General features: G+C 40.1%; 1 long non-coding RNA gene across 1 annotated transcript in view; it reads right to left on the bottom strand.

The window, feature by feature from the left end:
- The window catches only part of LOC134730826 (uncharacterized), a 344,272-nt gene extending 322,722 nt beyond the window's left edge, over positions 1-21,550 (bottom strand). Inside the window, exon 1 of the long non-coding RNA XR_010112806.1 lies at positions 21,439-21,550. This is a non-coding gene — a long non-coding RNA (uncharacterized LOC134730826). The remainder of the gene's footprint in view (positions 1-21,438) is intronic.
- Positions 21,551-23,423: the final 1,873 nt, after the last annotated feature.

Here is a 23,423-nt window from a genome sequence, read left to right as displayed (position 1 = left end):
TAGGCTTCAGAAGGTGGGTAATAAGAAACTCCTCCGAGCTAAAGGAGCATGTTTTAACTGAATGTAAGGAATCTGAGAAACTTGAAAAAAGGTTAGATGAATTGCTAACTAGAATAACCAGTTTAGAGAAGAACATAAATGGTGTGATGGAGCTGAAAAACACAGCACGAGAACTTTGTGAAGCATACACAGGTATCAATAGCTGAATAGCTCAAGCGCAGGAAAGGTTAACAGAGATCGAAGATCAACTCAATGAAATAAAGCAAGAAGACAAGATTAGAGAAAAAAGGGTGAAAAGAAACAAACAAAGCCTCCGAGAAACATAGGACTATGTGAAAAGGCCAAATCTACATTTGATTGGTGTACCTGAAAGTGACAGGGAGAATGGAACCAAGCTGGAAAACACTCTTCAGGATATTATCCAGGAGAACTTCTCCAACCTAGCAAGACAGGCCAACATTCAAATTCAGGAAATACAGAGAACACCACAAAGATACTCCTCGAGAAGAGCAACCCCAAGACACATAATTGTCAGATTCACCAAGGTTGAAATGAAGGAAAAAATGTTAAGAGCAGCCAGAGAGAAAGGTTGGGTTACCCACAAAGGGAAGCCCATCAGACTAACAGCGGATCTCTCAGCAGAAACTCTACAAGCCAGAAGAGAGTGGGGGCCAATACTCAACATTCTTAAAGAAAAGAATTTTCAACCCAGAATTTCATATCCAGCCAAACTAAGCTTCATAAGCAAAGGAGAAATAAAGTCCTTTACAGAAAAAGCAAATGCTGAGAGATTTTGTCACCACCAGGCCTGCCTGCACTAAACATGGAAAGGAAAAACCAGTACCAGCCACTGCAAAAATATACCAAATTGTAAAGACCATCAACACTATGAAGAAACTGCATCAACTAATGGGCAAAATAACTAGCTAGCAACATAATGACAGGATCAAATTCACACATAACAATATTAACCTTAAATGTAAACAGGCTAAATGCTCCAATTAAAGACACAGACTGGCAAATTGGATAAAGAGTGAAGACCCATCAGTGTGCTGTATTTAGGAGACCCATCTCACGTGAAAAGACACATATAGGCTCAAAATAAAGGGATGGAGGAATACTTACCAAGTGAATGGAAAGAAAAAAGAAGCAGGGATTGCAATCCTAGTCTCTGATAAAACAGACTTTAAACCAAAAAAGATCAAAAGAGACAAAGAAGGGCATTACATAATGGTAAAGGGATCAATTCAACAAGAAGAGCTAACTATTCTAAATATATATGCACCCAATACAGGAGCTCCCAGGTTCATAAAGCAAGTTGTTAGAGACCTACAAAGAGACTTTGACTCCCACACAATAATAGCAGGAGACTTTAAAACCCCCACTGTCAATATTAGACAGATCAACAAGAGAGAAAATTAACAAGCATATCCAGGACTTGAACTCAGCTCTAGACCAAGTGGACCTAGTAGACATTTACAGAACTCTCCACCCCAAATCAACAGAATATACATTCTTCTCAGCACCATGTTGCACTTATTCTAAAATTGACCACATAATTGGAAGTAAAACACTCTTCAGCAAATGCAAAAGAATGGAAATCATAACAAACAGTTTCTCAGACCACAGTGAAATCAAAATTAGAACTCTGGATTAAGAAACTCACTCAACACCGCACAACTACATGGAAACTGAACAACCTGCTACTGAATAACTACTGAGTAAATAACAAAATTAAGGCAGAAATGAAGATGTTCTTTGAAACCAATGAAAACAAAGACACAACATACCAGAAACTTTGGGACACATTCAAAGCAGTACGTAGAGGGAAATTTATAGCACTAAAATGCCCACAAGAGAAAGCAGGAAAGATCTAAAATTGACACCCTAACATCACAATTGGAAGAACTAGAAAAGCAAGAGCAAACAAAGTCAAAAGCTAGCAGAATACAAGAAATAACTAAGATGAGAGCAGAACTGAAGGAGGTAGAGACACAAAAACCCTTCAAAAAATCAATGAATCCAAGAGCTGTTTTTCTGAAAAGATCAACAAAATTGATAGACTGCTAGCCAGACTAATAGAGAAGAAAAGAGAGAAGAATCAAATAGACACAATAAAAAAGATAAAGGGGATATCACCACTGATCCCACAGAAATACAAACTACCATCAGAGAATACTATAAACACCTCTACGCAAATAAACTAGAAAATCTAGAAGAAATGGATAAATTCCTGGACACATACGCCCTCCCAAGACTAAACCAGGAAGAAGTTGAATCCCTGAATAGACCAATAACAAGTTCTGAAATTGAGGCAGTAAGAGCCTACCAACCAAAAAAGGTCCAGGACCAGACAGATTCACAGCAGAATTCTACCAGAGGTACAAAGAGGAGCTGGTACCATTCCTTCTGAAACTATTACAAACAATAGAAAAAGAGTGAATTCACCCTAACTAATTTTATGAGGGCAGTATCATCCTGATACCAAAACCTGGCAGAGACACAACAAAAAAAGAAAATTTCAGGCAAATATCCCTGATGAACATCAATGCAAAAATCCTCAATAAAATACTGGCAGACCGAATCCAGCAGCACATCAAAAAGCTTATCCACCACTATAAAGTCGGTTTCATCCCTTGGATGCAAGGCTGGTTCAACATGTGCAAATCAATAAACGTAATCCATCACATAAGCAGAACCAATGACAAAAACCACATGATTATCTCAATAGCTACAGAAAAGGTCTTTGAAAAAATTCAACAGCCCTTTATACTAAAAATCTCACAATAAACTAGATATTGATGGAACATATCTCAAAATAATAAGAGCTATTTATGACAAACCCACAGCCAATATCATACGGAATGGGCAAAAGCTGGAAGCATTCCCTTTCAAAACCGGCACAAGACAAGGATGCCATCTCTCACCACACCTATTCAACACAGTGTTGGAAGTTCTGGCCAGGGCAATCAGGCGAGAGAAAGAAATAAAGGGTATTCAATTAGGAAAAGAGGAAGTCAAATTGTCTCTGTTTGCAGATGACATGATTGTATATTTAGAAAATCCCACTGTCTCAGCCCAAATCTCCTTAAGCTGATAAACAACTTCAGCAAATCTCAGGATACAAAATCAATGTGTAGAAATCACAAGCATTCCTATACACCAATAACAGATAAACAGAGAGCCAAATCATGAGTGAACTCCCATTCACAATTGCTACAAAGAGAATAAAATACCTAGGAATCCAACTTACAAGGGATGGGAAGGACCTCTTCAAGGAGAACTACAAACCACTGCTCAAGGAATTAAGAGAGGACACAAACAAATGGAAAAACATTCCATGCTCATGGATAGGAAGAATCAATATCGTGAAACTGGCCATACTACCCAAAGTAATTTATAGATTCAGTGCTATCCCCATCAAGCTACCATTGACTTTCTTCACAGAATTGGAAAACACTGCTTTAAATTTCATAGCAAAAAGAACAAAGCTGGAGGCAACATGCTACCTGACTTCAAACTATACTACAAGGCTACAATAACCAAAACAGCATGGTTCCAGTACCAAAACAGATATATAGACCAATGGAACCGAATAGAGGCCTCAGAAATAACACCACACATCTACAACCATCTGATCTTTGACAAACCTGACAAAAACAAGAAATGGAGGAAGGATTCTCTATTTAATAAATGGTGTTGGGAAAAGTGGTTAACCACATGCAGAAAGCTGAAACTGGATCCCTTCCTTACATCTTATACAAAAATTAATTCAAGATGGATTAAAGACTTAAATGTATGACCTAAAACTATAAAAACCCTAGAAGAAAACCTAGGCAGTACCATTCAGACATAGGCATGGGCAAAGACTTCATGTCTAAAACACCAAAAGCAATGGCAACAAAAGCCAAAATTGACACATGAGATCTATTTAAACTAAAGAGCTTCTGCACAGCAAAAGAAACTATCATCAGAGTGAACAGGCAACCTACAGAATGGGAGAAAAATTTTGCAATCTATTCATCTGACAAAGGACTAATATCTAGAATCTACAAAGAACTTAAACAAATTTACAAGAAAAAAAACAACCCCATTAAAAAGAGGGTGAAGGATATGAACAGACACTTCTCAAAAGAAGACATTTATGCAGCCAACAAACATATGAAAAAATGCTTATCCTCACTGGTCATTAGAAAAATGCAAATCAAAACCACAATGAGATACCATCTCATGCCATTTAGAATGGTGATCATTAAAAAGTCAGGAAACAACAGAAGCTGGAGAGGATGTGGAGAAATAGGAACATTATTACACTGTTGGTGGGAGTGTAAACTAGTTCAACCATTGTGGAAGACAGTGTGGCGATTCCTCAAGGTTCTAAAACTAGAAATACCATTTGACCCAGCAATCCCATTACTAGGTATATGCCCAAATGATTATAAATCATTCTACTATAAAGACACATGCACATGTAGATTTATTGTGGCACTGTTCACAATAGCAAAGACTTGGAAACCAACCCAAATGCCCATCAGTGATAGACTGGATAAAGAAAATGTGGCATATATACACCATGGAATACTATGCAGCCATAAAAAAGGATGAGTTCATGTCCTTTGCAGGGACATGGACGAAGCTGGAAACCATCATTCTCAGCATACTAACACAAGAACAGAAAACCAAACACCTCATGTTCTCACTCATAAGTGGGAGTTGAACAATGAGAACACATGGACAAGTTGGGGGAGTCATCACACACCAGGGCCTGTCAGCGGATGGGGGGCTGCAGGAGGGATAGCATTAGGAGAAATGCCTAATGTAGATGATGGGTTGATGGATGCAGCAAACCACCATGACACATGTATACCTATGTGACAAACTTGCACGTTCTGCACATGTACCCCAGAACTTAAATATTAAAATATATATATATATATATAGCACATTCAATTATGTTCAGTACATAATACTTGAAAATGATAATAAATGACTGGTGATCATAAAAAAGGAAAATAAATAACTAACATCAGAGAAGAACTAAATAAAACTGAAACCCAAAGAAAACATACAAAGGATTAACAATGGAAACGAAAAGTTGAGTCTTTGAATAGGTAAACAAAATTGATAGACTGCTACCTAGATTAACAACAAAAAAAAGAGAAGATCCAAATAAGTACAATCAGAAATGACAAAAGTGACATTACAACTGATACCACAGAAATAAAAAAGATCCTCCCAGACTGCTGTGAACATCTCTAAGTACAAAAGCTAGAAAATCTAGAGGAGCTGGATAAATTCCTGGAAATGCACAAGCTACCAAGATTGAACCAGGAAGAAATTGAAATCTTGAACACACCAATACAAGTTACAAAATTGAATCAGTAATTAAAAATCACCAACTAGAAAACATTCTAAACCAGATGGATTCACAGCCAAATTCTACCAGACATACAAAGGAGAGCCGATACCAATCTTACCAAAACTATTCCAAAAAAATCAAAGAGAAGGGATTCCTCCCTAACTCATTCTACAAAACCAGTATCATCCTGACACCAAAATCTGTCAAGGACACAACAAAAAAAAAGAAAACTACAGACCTATACTCCTAATAAACATAGATGTAAAAATCCTCAACAATTATGCAGCCAAAAAACACATGAAAAAATGCTCACCATCACTGGCCATCAGAGAAATGCAAATCAAAACCACAATGAGATACCATCTCACACCAGTTAGAATGGCAATCATTAAAAAGTCAGGAAACAACAGGTGCTGGAGAGGATGTGGAGAAATAGGAACACTTTTACACTGTTGGTGGGACTGTAAACTAGTTCAACCATTGTGGAAGTCAGTGTGGCGATTCCTCAGGGATCTAGAACTAGAAATACCATTTGACCCAGCCATCCCATTACTGGGTATATACCCAAAGGACAATAAATCATGCTGCTATAAAGACACATGCATACGTATGTTTATTGTGGCACTATTCACAATAGCAAAGACTTGGAACCAATCCAAATGTCCAACAATGATAGACTGGATTAAGAAAATGTGGCACATGTACACCATGGAATACTATGTAGCCATAAAAAATGATGAGTTCATGTCCTTTGTAGGGACATGGTTGAAATTGGAAATCATCATTCTCAGTAAACTATCGCAAGGACAAAAAACCAAACACCACATGTTCTCACTCATAGGTGGGAATTGAACAATGAGAACACATGGCACAGGAAGGGGAACATCACACTCTGGAGACTGTTGTGGGGTGGGGGAAGGGGGGAGGGATAGCATTAGGAGATATACCTAATGCTAAATGACGAGCTAATGGGTGCAGTACACCAGCATGGCACATGTATACATATGTAACTAACCTGCACATTGTGCACATGTACCCTAAAACTTAAAGTATAATAATAATAATAAATTAAAAAATAAATGTTGCTTTAAGCTACTAAAAAAAAATCCTCAACAAAATACTAGCAAACCAAATCCATCAGCACATTGAAAAGATAATTAATCACTATCAAGTGGGTTTTTTTATAGGATGGAAGGATGGTTCAACATATACAAATTACTAAATGTAATTCACCATATAAACTGAATTGAAAACAAAAACCATATGATCATCTCAAATGCAGCAGAAGAAGCATTTGATAAAATATCTTCATGATAAAAACCTCAACAAACTAGGCATCAAAAAACATACTTCAAAATAATAAGGGCCATCTATGACAAACCCACAGCCAACATCATACTGAATGGGCAAAATTTGAAAGCATTAACCCTAAGAACTAGAGCAAGACAAAGGTGTCCACTTTCACCACTCCTATTCGGTATTGGAGTGAAATCCTAGTAAGAGCGATCAGGCAATAGAAAGAAATAAAAGGCATCCAAATAGGAAACGAAGTCAAATTATCTCTATTCACCAAGAACACGACTCTACTACCTAGAAAATTCTAAAGATTCCTCCAAAAGACTACTAGGCCTGATAAACAACTTCAGTAAAGTTTCAGGATACAAAATCTATGTAAAAAATCAGTAGCATTTCTGTACACCAATCATGTTCAAGTTGAGAAGATTAAGAACACATGTTCATTTACAATAGCCACAAAAAGAATAAAATACCTAGTAATACATTTTACCACAGAGGTGAAAGATCTCTACGTGGAGAACTAGAAAACACTGATGAAATAAACCATAAGTGACACAATCAAATGGAAAAACATTCCATGCTCATGGATTGGAAGAACATTGTTAAAATGACCATACTACCCAGAGCAATCTACAGATTCAATGTAATTCCTATCAAATTACCAATGTCATTTTTTACAGAATTAGAAAGACCTATTCTAAAATTCATATGGAACCAAAAAAAGAGCCTGAATAGTCAAAGCAATCCTAAGCAAAAAGAACAAAGTCGGAGGCATCACATTACCCAACTTTAAACTATACTACAAGGATACAGCAACCAAAATAGCATGGTACTGGTACAAAAAGACACACAGACCAATGGAACAGATTAGAGAATCCAGAAACAAAGCCACACACGCTGCAACCAACTGATCTTTGACAAAACCAACAACAATAAACTATGTGGAAAGGACACCCTATTTTATAAATGGTGCTGGGAAAACTGGCTAGCCACATATAGAAAGATGAAACTGTACCCCTACCTTTCACCATACACAAAAATTAACTCAAAATAAATTACAGACTTAAATGTAAGACCTCAAACTATAAAATTCCTAAAAGAAAACCTAGAAAAAATTCTCCTAGACATTGGCCTAGGCAAATAATTTATGACTAAGTCCTCAAAAGCAAATGCAATGAAAACAAAAATTAACAAATGGAACCTAATTAAACTAAATAACTTCTGCACAGCTAAAGAAACTATCAACAGAGTAAACAGTACACATACCAAAGGGGAGAAAATATTGGCAAACTATGCTTCTGACAAAGGCCTAATATTCAGAATCTATAAGGAACTTAAATAAATCAACAAGAAAAAAAAACACTAAAAAGTGGGCAAAGGACATGAACAGACATTTCTCAAAAGAAGACATACAAGGCAGCCAACAAACATATGAAGAAATGCTCAACATCATTAATCAGAGAAATGCAAATTACAACCACCATGACATACCATCTCAGACCAGTCAGAATGGCTATTATTAAACAGTCAAAAAATAACAAATTTTATTGAGGATGTTGGTGGAAATGTAAATTAGTTCAACCCCTATGGAAAACAGTGTGCAGATTACTCAAAGACACATAAAAATAGAACCACCATTCAATCCAGCAACCCCACTACTGGGTACATACCCAAAGGAAAAGAAGTTTTACCAAAAAGAGCACTTGCATGTTTACTGCAGCATTTCACAATAGCAAAGTCAAGGAATCTACCTAAGTGTCCATCAAAGGTGGCCTGGATAAAGAAAATGTGGTACATATACACTGTGAAATACTACACAGCCATAAAAAAAGAATGAAATCACTTCCTTCACAGCAACCTGGATGCAGCTGGAGGCCATTAGTCTAAATGAATTAATGCAGAAAAAGAAAATCAGATACCACCTTATTACAGATGAGGGTTAAACAAAGGGTACACGTGGATATAAAGATGGAAAAAATAGACACTGGAGACTCCAAAAGGAGTCCAAAACCACCTATTGAATATTATGTTCACTATTTGAGTGATAGATTCAATAGAATTCCAAACCCCAGCATTACACAATATGCCCATATGACAAACCTACACATGTACCCCCCAAATCTATTTCTCAAAAACAGAATGAAACATATGCATTGAGTTAACAAATTATATAACCTAGTTTCCAGTGGCTAGAATTAAACCAAAAGTCCAATACATTTTAGTCACTCATCACAAGAAAACCAGTCCAATCCAGTAACCAAAGGGTGGAATTAAAAGCAGCCCTCCACGGTGGCTCACGCCTGTAATCCCAGCACTTTGGGAGGCCGAAGCAGGCGAATCATTTGAGGTCAGGGGTTCTAGACCAGCCTGGCCAACATGGAGAAACCCTGTCGCTAGAAAAATTAGCTGGGCATGGTGGTAGGTGCCTGTAATCCCAGCGACTCGGGAGGCTGAGGCAGGAGAATCACTTGAACCTGGGAGGTGGAGGTTTCAGTGAGCCGAGATCACGTCACTGCACTCCAGCCTGGGTGACAGAGTGAGACACCGTCTCAAAAAAAAGAAAAAAGAAGCAGCCCTCTCGTAATTACAACTGATAACCCATTTGAGGAATTTGGCCTCCAAATTTGGACTCTGAAGGGTTACAGGTATTGGCTTTCTTAGAGAGGGGGAGTAGAGTCAGTAAGAGCTGCACTGAGCTGAAAGCTGCAGCTACAATGTTGCCAATGAACTCTTTAGTGTTCAGCAGGCAAATGAGTCACTGTAAGGTTGGTGGTCATTGATACTGACACCCATGAGGAACTAGGGCTGCACTCCACAAGGGAGCAGGAATGAGTAGGTCTGAATGCTGGGGATTCACTGGGGTGTCTCATAGTGCTACCAAGCCTAGTATTAACTATTCAGGAGCAATTATAGCAAATGTGTCTGAACTTGGGTAAAGCAGGAACAAACCCTGACAAGGATCTGAGTGCAATTAGTTTATTTGGGAATAAGCCCAGAAAACTTCAATAGGGAAGTGAGCAGCAAGGTAGGAGGTGGAGAAAGCCAGTATTATCAACCAATTTATCACTGTAGGCAACTGGAGCTCACTCCTGCTGGGAAACTCTGGCAGTCAGTGTAGAACATAATAAGCCCAAAGGTGAGGAAGCTGGGTAATTCTACATCATCTCCAGGTCCACCAGTGGTTCAGGGCTGCTTCCAGGGGATTCACTGTCTAATACTCTAGCTTGTTCTTTGCCTGCATCCAGAGAAAAAAGCCTTCAGACATAGAGCATGCAGATGTTCACAGTATGCAGCCTTCAGAAAGTGGAGGTGAATGCTGAGGTTACCTAGAGAGGACACCAACACTATCTGCTACAAACCACAATCCAAGAAGGGCAGAACAGCTAAAAGTTCACATGAAAGTCTGGACCCATACATTAGGCAAGCAATCCAAACCAGCTTAATTGCTGACCAAGCACAAGGGGAATCCACAAGGAGTGGTGGTGGAGGTGAAGCAAAGATGGAGAATATAAAATACAACATCAAGACCCATCACAGTAGCTGGACTATTACTCATGCCTTGTATCCTCCCAGGCATCACAATGGGATACCAGTTTGAAGAGAACTCTGTATCTAACTGGGCTTACTCCTCTCCTCTCTGAAAAGAAATTAGCATGCCCTGTTCTCATGAAAATAAAAAGGAAGACTCCTTATTATAGTAACAGAACCTGAAATGAGAGCATGATTAGATTGGAGTGGTTGACAGGAGGAGACTGTATGTGATCCAGATTGTTCGTACCTTCTCAGATTCCCTTGTCTGCCTCCTGGACCATGCTGCCACATCTAGGGCTGGACCAGTACTTGCCTGCTGTGTGCCAGGGCCTCCCTTTCATTACTGTCACATGGCATAGACCGTCAGCCACACATGTAGAGCTTCTGGCTTTTCCCACCACTTCCAGATGTAAAGGAAATACTACAATGTAGAGCACAGGCCCAGCATCCCAAACAGCTGCTGAGGGGGCCAGATGACTTAATCTGGAAGTGTGGTGGAGTTACCTTCCCATAGGCTAATTTTGACCAATAGGAAGTGGGTCTAGGGAGGAGCCACGTGCATAGATCTTTGTCCCTTCCTCCTTCCCTTTAACTGCTCTGAGTCAGCTACTCTGCACAGCCTAACTGGAGGCATCTGACATGCTGAGCACCTGCTGGGGCTTGCCACCTTCACCATGGGGTAGTGGGCAGAGCAGTGAGAGTTCACTGCATGGCTTCCCTCCTCCCCTACCTCAGCTCCCTCTCCCTCATTCCAGCTGCCCTGGGTTGCACTTCCCAAACAAAGTCTCAGCTCTTTAAATCCTTGCTTCAGGTTCTATATTTTAGAAAACCTGGCTTAAGACATAACACTTCAACCAGGATCACTCTCAATTCAATGTTCAGCTTGGAGTTTTTCAGATCACACAGATGCTGTGAATCCCAGCCTCAAACCTATAGGTGGTGATTAAGAATTCTCGGGAATTTTTTTTTTTTTTCAAGGACTGTTCCATTGTACACTTAGCTAAAACCAAAGCATGCCAGTCTCATTCTGTGGGGAAGTTTTCTTTCACCCTTAGCAGGTTCAAGTCTCTAATCAGACCTCTTACCTTTCTGGGCACTAAGCTATCTTTGTTTTCTTTCCTTGCATGGACATGGAAAGCCAAGGGTCTAGGGCACAAGGTAATCTTAGGGCAAACTAGAGATCCAGAGCTCACTTACTCCTGGGGAATCATGCCTTCTTGACATTCTGGTCTCTGTTTCCCTTTTATACTTCCTGCTCAGCCATGCTTTTAAGAAGTTGTTTCCTTTTGTTTTATATTCTGCATTTTAAGTATCTTACACTAAGAGGGTTTTCTTGGGACATCTAGTCCACAGTGTTGCCGGAAAAAAAATTATTTTGGAGAACATATATTTTATATTGTAACAATCTGAAATTTACAGCAAAGTTGCAAGTATAATATAAAGAACATTTTTTCCAAAATCATTTGAGATAAATTGCCAAAATGATGCCCGTAATCCACCCACCCTTCAATAATTCAGCATATGTTTCTTGCCCAAAAAAAGGATAATTCTACAAAACCTCATACAATGACCAAAATCAAGAAATTGACATTTATATCCTAATCCCCAGATCTGTACAAGTCTTGCCATTTGCTCTAATAGCTGCCTTCATCAGAAAAGGATCTAACTCAGAATTATGTGTTTCATTTTGTTGTTATGTCTTTTTATTCTCTTTTAATCTGGAATGGTTCCTCTGTCTGGCCTTGACTTTCACAAACTTGACAACTGTGATGATTAAAGAATAGTTATGTCGTAATACGCCCCTTGATTTGGGATTGTCTGATATCTCCCCACGAGTATGCATATTTGGCAGAAATGTCATAGAAGTGAGGCTGTTATCTTTGATTCGTCCCAACACTGATGATGCTCACTTGATGCAGTGTATGTCTACCGGGCCACTCCACTGCAAAGTTTCTCTTTTCTGTTTTAGAATTAATGAGAATTTGAGGCCGGGCGCGGTGGCTCACGCCTGTAATCCCAGCACTTTAGGAGGCCGAGGCAGGCGGATCACGAGGTCAGGAGATTGAGAATATCCTGGCTAACACAGTGAAACCCCCTCTCTACTAAAAATACAAAAAATTAGCCGGGCGTGGTGGCGGGCAGCTGTAGTCCCAGCTACTCTGGAGGCTGAGGCAGGAGAATGGCGTGAACCTCGGAGGCAGAGCTTGCAGTCAGCTGAGATTGCGCCACTGCACTCCAGCCTGGGCGACAGAGCGAGACTCCGTCTCAAAAAAAAAAAAAAAAAAAAAAAAAAAAAAAGAGTATTTTGTGAGGATTTTGAAATTATGTAAATTTCCCATTGCTCGTCAGAATGTCACTTTATTTATTTGGTAATGTATATTAGTACACACTCAGTGGGTTCTAAAATGTTACAAATTGTCTTAGTCCATTCAGCTGCTGTAACAGAGTACTTTAGACTAAGCAATGTACAAACAACAGAAATTTACAGTTCTGGAGGCTGGGAAAACCAAGATCAAGGTGCTAGCAGATTCGGTGTCTGATGAGAGCCCACTCCTCATAGATGGCGCCTTCCTGCTGAGTTTTTTTTTTTCAATGGCAAAAAGGGCAAACATGCCCCCTTCAATCTCTTTTATAAGGACACTAATCCCATACATGAAGGAGGAGTCCTCATGATTTAATCATTTCCCAATGGGCTCCACCTCTTAATACTATCACATTGGAAATTAAGTTTCAACATAGGAATTGAGGGGGGTACACCAACACTCAGACCATAGCACTATTTGCTGTGATAGTGATGCTCAATATGATGTTCAAATTGTCCTTTATTTGGCTCCCAAACAATCAGTGGCGTAAACTAAGAAACACATATATGCTTGTATGGATATGTATGCATATACATAAATACATGTATATACATACACTTAAATTTACATTTATTCCTATACCTGCCTATCTATATTGAGAATCCCAAGTTTACACAGATACCACCAATTTCAATCCAACCATTACAGTTTTATCCCCTTATACTTTGTAACTCTCCCTCTCTGACCATGAGATATCTGGCTCCCAATTATTCTTAATATACTTACTTATTTGAAAAACATCCCCATCTGTAACCAACTTCCAATCTCTCCTGCACTCCTCTCTCCCATATGGTCACTCTTCTCACCCCACTCAACCCCACCCACCATGCCAAGCAGCCACCCCTGTCACCTGGACTTCCTCCTCTTCAGGCCTGGGCTCTGATACCCCATACCAGGCAGCCCTATGGAGATGCCTCCCTCACACAGTACTGCATGGACACCCTCCTCACCCTATTGACTTCACCACCCTGCACTATGTCACCCATTGTGTGGATGCTTGATTTACTGCATGGACACCCTCCTCACCTATTGGCTTCACCACCCTGCACTATGTCACCCATTGTGTGGATGCTTGATTGACCCCTCTTAGCTTCTGACACCCTGTGCTGGGCAGGCCTCCTGTGCAAATACCTTTCTTACTCCATTCTTGCTCTGACACCTGCACCAGGTGTACCCCTACATGAACATCCTCCTCACTCGGCTTGGACTCCATTGCCCCACTCTGGGCCACCATGGCTAGCACCCGCCCACTCCAGCACAGATGCCTATATCTTGCCCTAATGGCTTTAAAACTGAATTGTTCAGAAAGAGAGGGGGAAGTAGAAGGGACACCAGAATTTTTAACATGCATATTTAAAGTATACACTTAGCCAATAGTCCTATCTCCATCCCTATCATTTCAAGGACTTGGAAATTATAATTACTGGCACCACTATATCTGCACACCCCAGTGTCTTAAATGTTATTGTTGTCAGTTGGTTTTTCTGTCCTTTTTTTCCTTTTTATAGCTCTAAAATTGCTAGTTGTTACAATTATTATTTTGTATAGTCAATACTTCTTTATACTAATCAACATTTTACCTGTTTTGTTCCCCATTGCCTATTATATCCAATTCCTTCCATCTAGATTGATTTTGTTTTTCCTAAACTATATTCTTCAGTAGTCCTTTCAACAACAGTCTACACTTAGGAGGAGCCAAGATGGCTGAATAGGAACAGCTCCAGTCTGCAGCTCCCAGCGTGAGCGACGCAGAAGACAGGTGATTTCTGCATTTCCATCTAAGGTACCAGGTTCATCTCACTAGGGAGTGCCAGACAGTGGGCGCAGGTCAGTGGGTGCGCGCACCACGCGCGAGCCGAAGCAGGGCGAGGCATTGCCTCACTTCGGAAACGCAAGGGGTCAGGGAGTTCTCTTTCCTAGTCAAAGAAAGGGGTGACAGATGGCACCTGGAAAATTGGGTTACTCCCACCCGAATACTGCGCTTTTCTGACGGGCTTAAAAAACGGCGCACCAGGAGATTATATCCCGCACCTGGCTTGGAGGGTCCTACGCCCACAGTCTCGCTAACTGCTAGCACAGCAGTCTGAGGTCAAACTGCAAGGCAGCAGCAAGGCTGGGGGAGGGGCGCCCGCCATTGCCCAGGCTTGCTTAGGTAAACAAAGCAGCCGGGAAGCTTGAACTGGGTGGAGCCCACCACAGCTCAAGGAGGCCTGCCTGCCTCTGTAGGCTCCACCTCTGGGGGCAGGGCACAGACAAACAAAAAGACAGCAGTAACCTCTGCAGACTTAAATGTCCCTGTCTGACAGCTTTGAAGAGAGCAGTGGTTCTCCCAGCACACAGCTGGAGATCTGAGAATGGGCAGACGGCCTCCTCAAGTGGGTCCCTGACCCCGACCCCCGAGCAGCCTAACTGGGAGGCACCCCCCAGCAGGGGCAGACTGACACCTCACAGGGCTGGGTACTCCAACAGACCTGCAGCTGAGGGTCCTGTCTGTTAGAAGGAAAACTAACAAACAGAAAGGACGTCCACACCAAAAACCCATCTGTACATCACCATCATCAAAGACCAAAAGTAGATAAAACCACAAAGATGGGGAAAAAACAGAGCAGAAAAACTGGAAACTCTAAAAAGCAGAGTGCCTCTCCTCCTCCAAAGGAACACAGCTCCTCACCAGCAACGGAACAAAGCTGGACAGAGAATGACTTTGACAAGCTGAGAGCAGAAGGCTTCAAATGATCAAATTACTCCGAGCTATGGGAGGACATTCAAACCAAAGGCAAAGAAGTTGAAAACTTTGAAAAAAATTTAGAAGAATGTATAACTAGAATAACCAATACAGAGAAGTGCTTAAAGGAGCTGATGGAGCTGAAAACCAAGGCTCGAGAACTACTTGAAGAATGCAGAAGCCTCAGCAGCCGATACAATCAACTGAAAGAAAGGGTATCAGCAATGGAAGATGAAATGAATGAAATGAAGCAAGAAGGGAAGTTTAGAGAAAAAAGAATAAAAAGAAACGAGCAAAGCCTCCAAGAAATATGGAACTATGTGAAAAGACCAAGTCTACGTCTGATTGGTGTCCTGAAAGTGACAGGGAGAATGGAAACAAGTTGGAAAACACTCTGCAGGATATTATCCAGGAGAACTTCCCCAATCTAGCAAGGCAGGCCAACAGTCAGATTCAGGAAATACAGAGAACGCCACAAAGATACTCCTTGAGAAGAGCAACTCAAAGACACATAATTGTCAGATTCGCCAAAGTTGAAATGAAGGAAAAAATGTTAAGGGCAGCCAGAGAGAAAGGTCGGGTTACCCTCAAAGGGAAGCCCATCAGACTAACAGCTGATCTCTCGGCAGAAACTCTACAAGCCAGAAGAGAGTGGGGGCCAATATTCAACATTCTTAAAGAAAACAATTTTCAACCTAGAATTTCATATCCAGCCAAACTAAGCTTCATAAGTGAAGGAGAAATAAAATACTTTACAGACAAGCAAATGCTGAGAGATTTTGTCACCACCAGGCCTGCCCTAAAAGAGCACCTGAAAGAAGCGCTAAACATGGAAAGGAACAACCAGTACCAGCCACTGCAAAATCATGCCAAAATGTAAACACCATCGAGACTAGGAAGAAACTGCACCAACTAACGAGCAAAATAACCAGCTAACATCATAATGACAGGATCAAATTCACACCTAACAATATTAACTTTAAATGTAAATGGACTAAATGCTCCAATTAAAAGACACAGACTGGCAAATTGGATAAAGAGTCAAGACCCATCAGTGTGCTGTATTCAGGAAACCCATCTCACGTGCAGAGACACACATAGGCTCAAAATAAAAGAATGGAGGAAGATCTACCAAGCAAATGGAAAACAAAAAAAGGCGGGGGTTGCAATCCTAGTCTCTGATAAAACAGACTTTAAACCAACAAAGATCAAAAAAGACAAAGAAGGCCATTACATAATGGTAAAGGGATCAATTCAACAAGAAGAGCTAACTATCCTAAATATATATGCACCCAATACAGGAGCACCCAGATTCATAAAGCAAGTCCTGAGTGACCTACAAAGAGACTTAGACTCCCACACATTAGTAATGGGAGACTTTAACACCGCACTGTCAACATTAGACAGATCAACGAGACAGAAAGTCAACAAGGATACCCAGGAATTGAACTCAGCTCTGCACCAAGTGGACCAAATAGACGTCTACAGAACTCTCTACCCCAAATCAACAGAATATACATTTTTTTCAGCACCACACCACACCTATTCCAAAATTGACCACATACTTGGAAGTAAAGCTCTCCTCAGCAAATGTAAAAGAACAGAAATTATAACAAACTATCTCTCAGACCACAGCGCAATCAAACTAGAACTCAGGATTAAGAATCTCACTCAAAACCACTCAACTACATGGAAACTGAACAACCTGCTCCTGAATGACTACTGGATACATAACGAAATGAAGGCAGAAATAAAGATGTTCTTTGAAACTAATGAGAACAAAGACACAACATACGAGAATCTCTGGGACGCATTCAAAGCAGTGTGTAGAGGGAAATTTATAGCACTAAATGCCCACAAGAGAAAGCAGGAAAGATCCCAAATTGACACCTTAACATCACAATTAAAAGAACTAGAAAAGCAAGAGCAAACACATTCAAAAGCTAGCAGAAGGCAAGAAATAACTAAAATCAGAGCAGAACTGAAGGAAATAGAGACACAAAAAACCCTTCAAAAACTTAATGAATCCAGGAGCTGGTTTTTTGAAAGGATCAACAAAATTGATAGACCACTAGCAAGACTAATAAAGAAAAAAAGAGAGAAGAATCAAATAGACACAATAAAAAATGATAAAGGGGATATTGCCACTGATCCCACAGAAATACAAACTACCATCAGAGAATACTACAAACATCTCTACGCAAATAAACTAGAAAATCTAGAAGAAATGGATAAATTCCTCGACACATACACTCTCCCAAGACTAAACCAGGAAGAAGTTGAATCTCTGAATAGACCAATAACAGGAGCTGAAATTGTGGCAATAATCAATAGCTTACCAACCAAAAAGTGTCCAGGACCAGATGGATTCACAGCCGAATTCTACCAGAGTTGCAAGGAGGAACTGGTACCATTCCTTCTGAAACTATTCCAATCAATAGAAAAAGAGGGAATCCTCCCTAACTCATTTTATGAGGCCAGCATCATCCTGATACCAAAGCCGGGCAGAGACACAACCAAAAAAGAGAATTTTAGACCAATATCCTTGATAAACATTGATGCAAAAATCCTCAATAAAATACTGGCAAACCGAATCCAGCAGCACATCAAAAAGCTTATCCACCATGATCAAGTGGGCTTCATCCCTGGGATGCAAGGCTGGTTCAATATATGCAGATCAATAAATGGAATCCAGCATATAAACAGAACCAAAGACAAAAACCACATGATTATCTCAATAGATGCAGAAAAGGCCTTTGACAAAATTCAACAACCCTTCACGCTAAAAACTCTCAATAAATTAGGGATTGATGGGACGTATTTCAAAATAATAAGAGCTATCTATGACAAACCCACAGCCAATATCATACTGAATGGGCAAAAACTGGAAGCATCCCCTTTGAAAACTGGCACAAGACAGGGATGCCCTCTCTCACCACTCCTATTCAACTTAGTGTTGGAAGTTCTGGCCAGGGCAATTAGGCAGGAGAAGGAAATAAAGGGTATTCAATTAGGAAAAGAGGAAGTCAAATTGTCCCTGTTTGCAGATGACATGATTGTATATCTAGAAAACCCCATTGTCTCAGCCCCAAATCTCCTTAAGTTGATAAGCAATTTCAGCAAAGTCTCAGGATACAAAATCAATGTACAAAAATCACAAGCATTCTTATACACCAATAACAGACAAACAGAGAGCCAAATCATGAGTGAACTCCCATTCACCATTGCTTCAAAGAGAATAAAATACCTAGGAATCCAACTTACAAGGGATGTGAAGGACCTCTTCAAGGAGAACTATAAACCACTGCTCAAGGAAATAAAAGAGGTTACAAACAAATGGAAGAACATTCCATGCTCATGGGTAGGAAGAATCAATGTCGTGAAAATGGCCATACTGCCCAAAGTAATTCACAGATTCAATGCCATCCCCATCAAGCTACCAACGACTTTCTTCACAGAATTGGAAAAAACTACTTTAAAGTTCATATGGAACCAAAAAAGAGCCCACATCGCCAAGGCAATCCTAAGCCAAAAGAACAAAGCTGGAGGCATCACACTACCTGACTTCAAACTATACTACAAGGCTACAGTAACCAAAACAGCATGGTACTGGTACCAAAACAGAGATATAGATCAATGGAACAGAACAGAGCCCTCAGAAATAATGCCGCTTACCTACAACTATCTGATCTTTGACAAATCTGAGAAAAACAAGCAATGGGGAAAGGATTCCCTATTTAATAAATGGTGCTGGGAAAACTGGCTAGCCATATGTAGAAAGCTGAAACTGGATCCCTTCCTTACACCTTATACAAAAATCAATTCAAGATGGATTAAAGACTTAAATGTTAGACCTAAAACCATCAAAACCCTAGAAGAAAACCTAGGCATTACCACTCAGGACATAGGCATGGGCAAGGACTTCATGTCTGAAACACCAAAAGCAATGGCAACAAAAGCCAAAATTGACAAATGGGATCTAATTAAACTAAAGAGCTTCTGCACAGCAAAAGAAACTACCATCAGAGTGAACAGGCAACCTACAAAATGAGAGAAAATTTTCACAACCTACTCATCTGACAAAGGGCTAATATCCAGAATCTACAATGAACTCCAACAAATTTACAAGAAAAAAACAAACAACCCCATCAAAAAGTGGGTGAAGGACATGAACAGACACTTCTCAGAAGAAGACATTTATGCAGCCAAAAAATGCTCACATGAAAAAATGCTCACCATCACTGGCCATCAGAGAAATGCAAATCAAAACCACAATGAGATACCATCTCACACCAGTTAGAATGGCAATCATTAAAAAGTCAGGAAACAACAGGTGCTGGAGAGGATGTGGAGAAATAGGAACACTTTTACACTGTTGGTGGGACTGTAAACTAGTTCAACCATTGTGGAAGTCAGTGTGGCGATTCCTCAGGGATCTAGAACTAGAAATACCATTTGACCCAGCCATGCCATTACTGGGTATATACCCAAAGGACTATAAATCATGCTGCTATAAAGACACATGCACACGTATGTTTATTGGGGCATTATTCACAATAGCAAAGACTTGGAACCAACCCAAATGTCCAACAATGATAGACTGGATTAAGAAAATGTGGCACATATACACCATGGAATACTATGCAGCCATAAAAAATGATGAGTTCATGTCCTTTGTAGGGACATGGATGAAATTGGAAATCATCATTCTCAGTAAACTATCACAAGAACAAAAAACCAAACACCGCATATTCTCAATCATAGGTGGGAATTGAACAATGAGAACACATGGACACAGGAAGGGGAACATCACACTCTGGGGACTGTTGTGGGGTGGGGGGAGGGGGGAGGGATAGCATTAGGAGATATACCTAATGCTAGATGACGAGTTAGTGGGTGCAGCGCACCAGCATGGCACATGTATACATATGTAACTAACCTGCACATTGTGCCCATGCACCCTAAAACTTAAAGTATAATAATAAAAAAAAAAAAAAACTGAAAAAAAAAAAACAACAACAGTCTACAAGAGATGAACTTTTTCAGCCTTTTTTCAGATAACATTATTTCACTCATACTTTTTAACAACAGTTTTTTTTTGTTCTCACTCTTTAGTGACAGCTTAACCACATAGAGCAGTGTAGGGTGATCAACGATCTGCTTTGGACTGAGGGATTTCCCAGGACTTGGAACTTTCAGTGCTAAAACCAGGACAGTTTCTAGCAAAATGTCATGGTTGATCACCCTCTGTTATGTTCCATTTCTTTGCGCTCACCAGTATTAAAAATATCATTGTCTTCTGATGTCTAGCTGTGCTTCTGAGAAAACTTCTGTGTGCTAAATTTTGTTTCTTTGAGGATAACCTATTATTTCTCTCTGGCTGCTTGTAAGATTTTCTCTCTCGTAGTCTATCCACAGTGTTGCTTTATAAATTTATTTTCTGTTCATTCTATTCAGGACTAGTTACACTACTGAATATAAAGATTTCATATCTTTCAATTTTGGAAAAATTGTAACCAATCTTTAAACATTTCATCTCTTACTTTAGAATTCCTGTTAGATATTGTCATGAAATGAATGTCTTTGTTCCCCCAAAATTCATATGTTGAAATACTAACCCCCAATTTGATGGTATTAGGAAGTGGGGCCTTTTGGAGATAATTAGATCATGAAGATGGAGCCCTCTTAAATGGGATTAGTGCCCTCATAAGAAGACGTGAGGTTTTTGGCTGGTTTGTTTGTTTCCTCTCTGCTCCCCACCAGATGAAGAAACAATGAGGAGACAGCCCTCTGCAAACCAGGAGACAGGCCCTCACCAGACACTGGATATGCTGGTACTTTGATCTTGGACTTCCAGCCTCCAAAATGGTAAGAAATACATTTCTGTGGCTTATAAGTCACCCAGTTTATGAAACTTTGTTTATCAACCCAAGATAAAACAGATATTCTGTATTTTCTCACTATATTCCATATGCTTCTTTATCCCTCAGATTTTTCTACCTCTACCCTTTTCTGCTCTGCATTCTGGATAATTTCCCCAGCCCTATCTTCCAGATACATAGGTATAATTTCAGTGATATTGAATTGATGTTTAAGCCACTGTATTAGTCCAACATACCCCAGACTGGGCAATTTACAAAATAAAGAGGTTTAATTGGACTTACAGTTTCACATGGCTGGGGAAGGTCTCACGATCATGGCAGAGGGTGAAAGAAAATTCTTACATGGCAGAGGGTGAGAGACAATTCTTACATTGTGGCAGCAAGACAGAATGAGGAAGAAGCAAAAGTGGAAAACTCTGATAAACTCATCAGATCTTGTGAGACTTACTCACTATCACGAGAATAGCACAGGAAAAAACCACCCCCCGTGATTCAATTACCTCCCCCTGGGTCCCTCCCACAACATGTGGGAATTCTGGGAGACACAATTCAAGTTGAGATTTGGGTGAAGGCACAGCCAAGCCATATCAGCCATTGAGTTTTTAACTTTATTGGTTAAAATTTTGTTTCTGGAAGTTCTATTTGGTTCTTATTCAAAGATTTTTAAATTTTTTTTCAGAAGGTTATGCTACTTATTTGTGCCCTGTTATTTTTCTCCCTCTTTAATCCTTACAAACATTTACTTTGTATTCTCATTCAGATGATTTCACTGAGTTCAAGGTCTCTGCCCTCCCTGCATGTGCTGACTCTCTCTCTCTCTCATGATGGATTATTTTCCCACATGATTTATGATTTTGATTGTGAGATAATAATTCTAGTGGTTTATTTTTTCTATGAGAGACCTGTGGGCCTGCTTATGGAAATGTATTTTCAAAGTGGTTTTGCATTTGCTGCTGCCTGGTACCCCAGGGATACCAATACACAGTGATGAGCTTTAATTATTTTCCAGTTAGGGATTTCTGGGATGCTAAAGAGTGTTTAGAAATCCAAACTTGGGAGAGATATAAATCGGAGTTACAGCTTCCTCTGAGGATATGTACATATATATTTTATCAAAAGCTCAGACCAAGAGACATAATTGCCTCTTCATCTCCCTGCAGTGGTGGACTGCTTTTCTAGTCACTTCTTGCTTTAAGACAATGGTCCTTTGATGGACTTAGCTTTATGCAAAGGTCTTATGTATAGCACAACATTTCAATCAGGCTCAAGGTAACTAAGACAGAAACCCCCATCCTCACCTTTACCCATGTAAAGGACAGCTCCAATATCCTGTATTCAAAACTGTTTTATCTAGTACTTTTATGTATTTGCAGTGGGAGATTTGGGACATTGCCTTTGTCTACCCTGCGAAAATTGCCGTTCCGCCCTCTTGTACACCACCAGGCACCTCTTACACACCACTTAGGATCATCTCAAGTACACCTGTCCCTTGTTCTGGCTTCTGCTGTAGTTAATAAGCTCTACTTGGATTCTGACTGGCTTCAGCAGTCACAAGCTGACAGGTTTTCTAAAACTGCCCCCACTTTCTCCTAAAAAGGAAAAGAGAGTGGGCATTAGTAACAGTCTCACATTAGTAACAATCTCATTAACAGCATTAGTAACCATCTCACTAACAGCATTAGTAACAATCTCACCTGTCTTTCACACATTTCCTTGTTCTTCCACATGTGCCACTGAATTCAGCGTCCATAACAATGGCTTTCATGATCTGGCTCTTGCCTCTGCCATCCAGCTCAAACCACAGCTCTAAACAACACTTAAACATCCTTGCCACATGGCTTTAACACCGCCCCACCTTTCTATTTGGACATCTGACTTTACCATTTCCAATTTTCACCTGTACCCCAGATTCTAACTTGACCTTCCTCTAAGTAATTACACTGTAAGCATTCTACTCATTCTCTGTAGGTCTGGTGTAATTGGTTCCCAATACTGACCTGAAATGTCTCGTGGCCACATACCACACTGTGCTACTACACAAGTTGCCCCTGGTTTCCTCCAATCCTACCGCAATGGCCTTTGAGGTGATGTTCCTGCTCTCCCATCTAATCACTCTTCCCAAAGGCTGCCAGACTTGCCCTCCTCAAAGAGCAATCTGATCCTTTCTCTGCAGTTCTGTAGCATTTATAACTTGGTGTAGCCATTTAGTACTTATTGATCTACTGTTGTTTTCTTTGTTATTGTTTCCTATGTGTAAGTATTGTTCC

The sequence above is a fragment of the Pan paniscus genome, chromosome 6 (genome assembly GCF_029289425.2).
Source record: "Pan paniscus chromosome 6, NHGRI_mPanPan1-v2.0_pri, whole genome shotgun sequence".
Classification (NCBI taxonomy): Eukaryota; Metazoa; Chordata; class Mammalia; order Primates; family Hominidae; genus Pan; species Pan paniscus.
The sequence above is the reverse complement of the archived record's forward strand: the minus strand, read 5'-3'. Positions and strand labels throughout refer to the sequence as shown.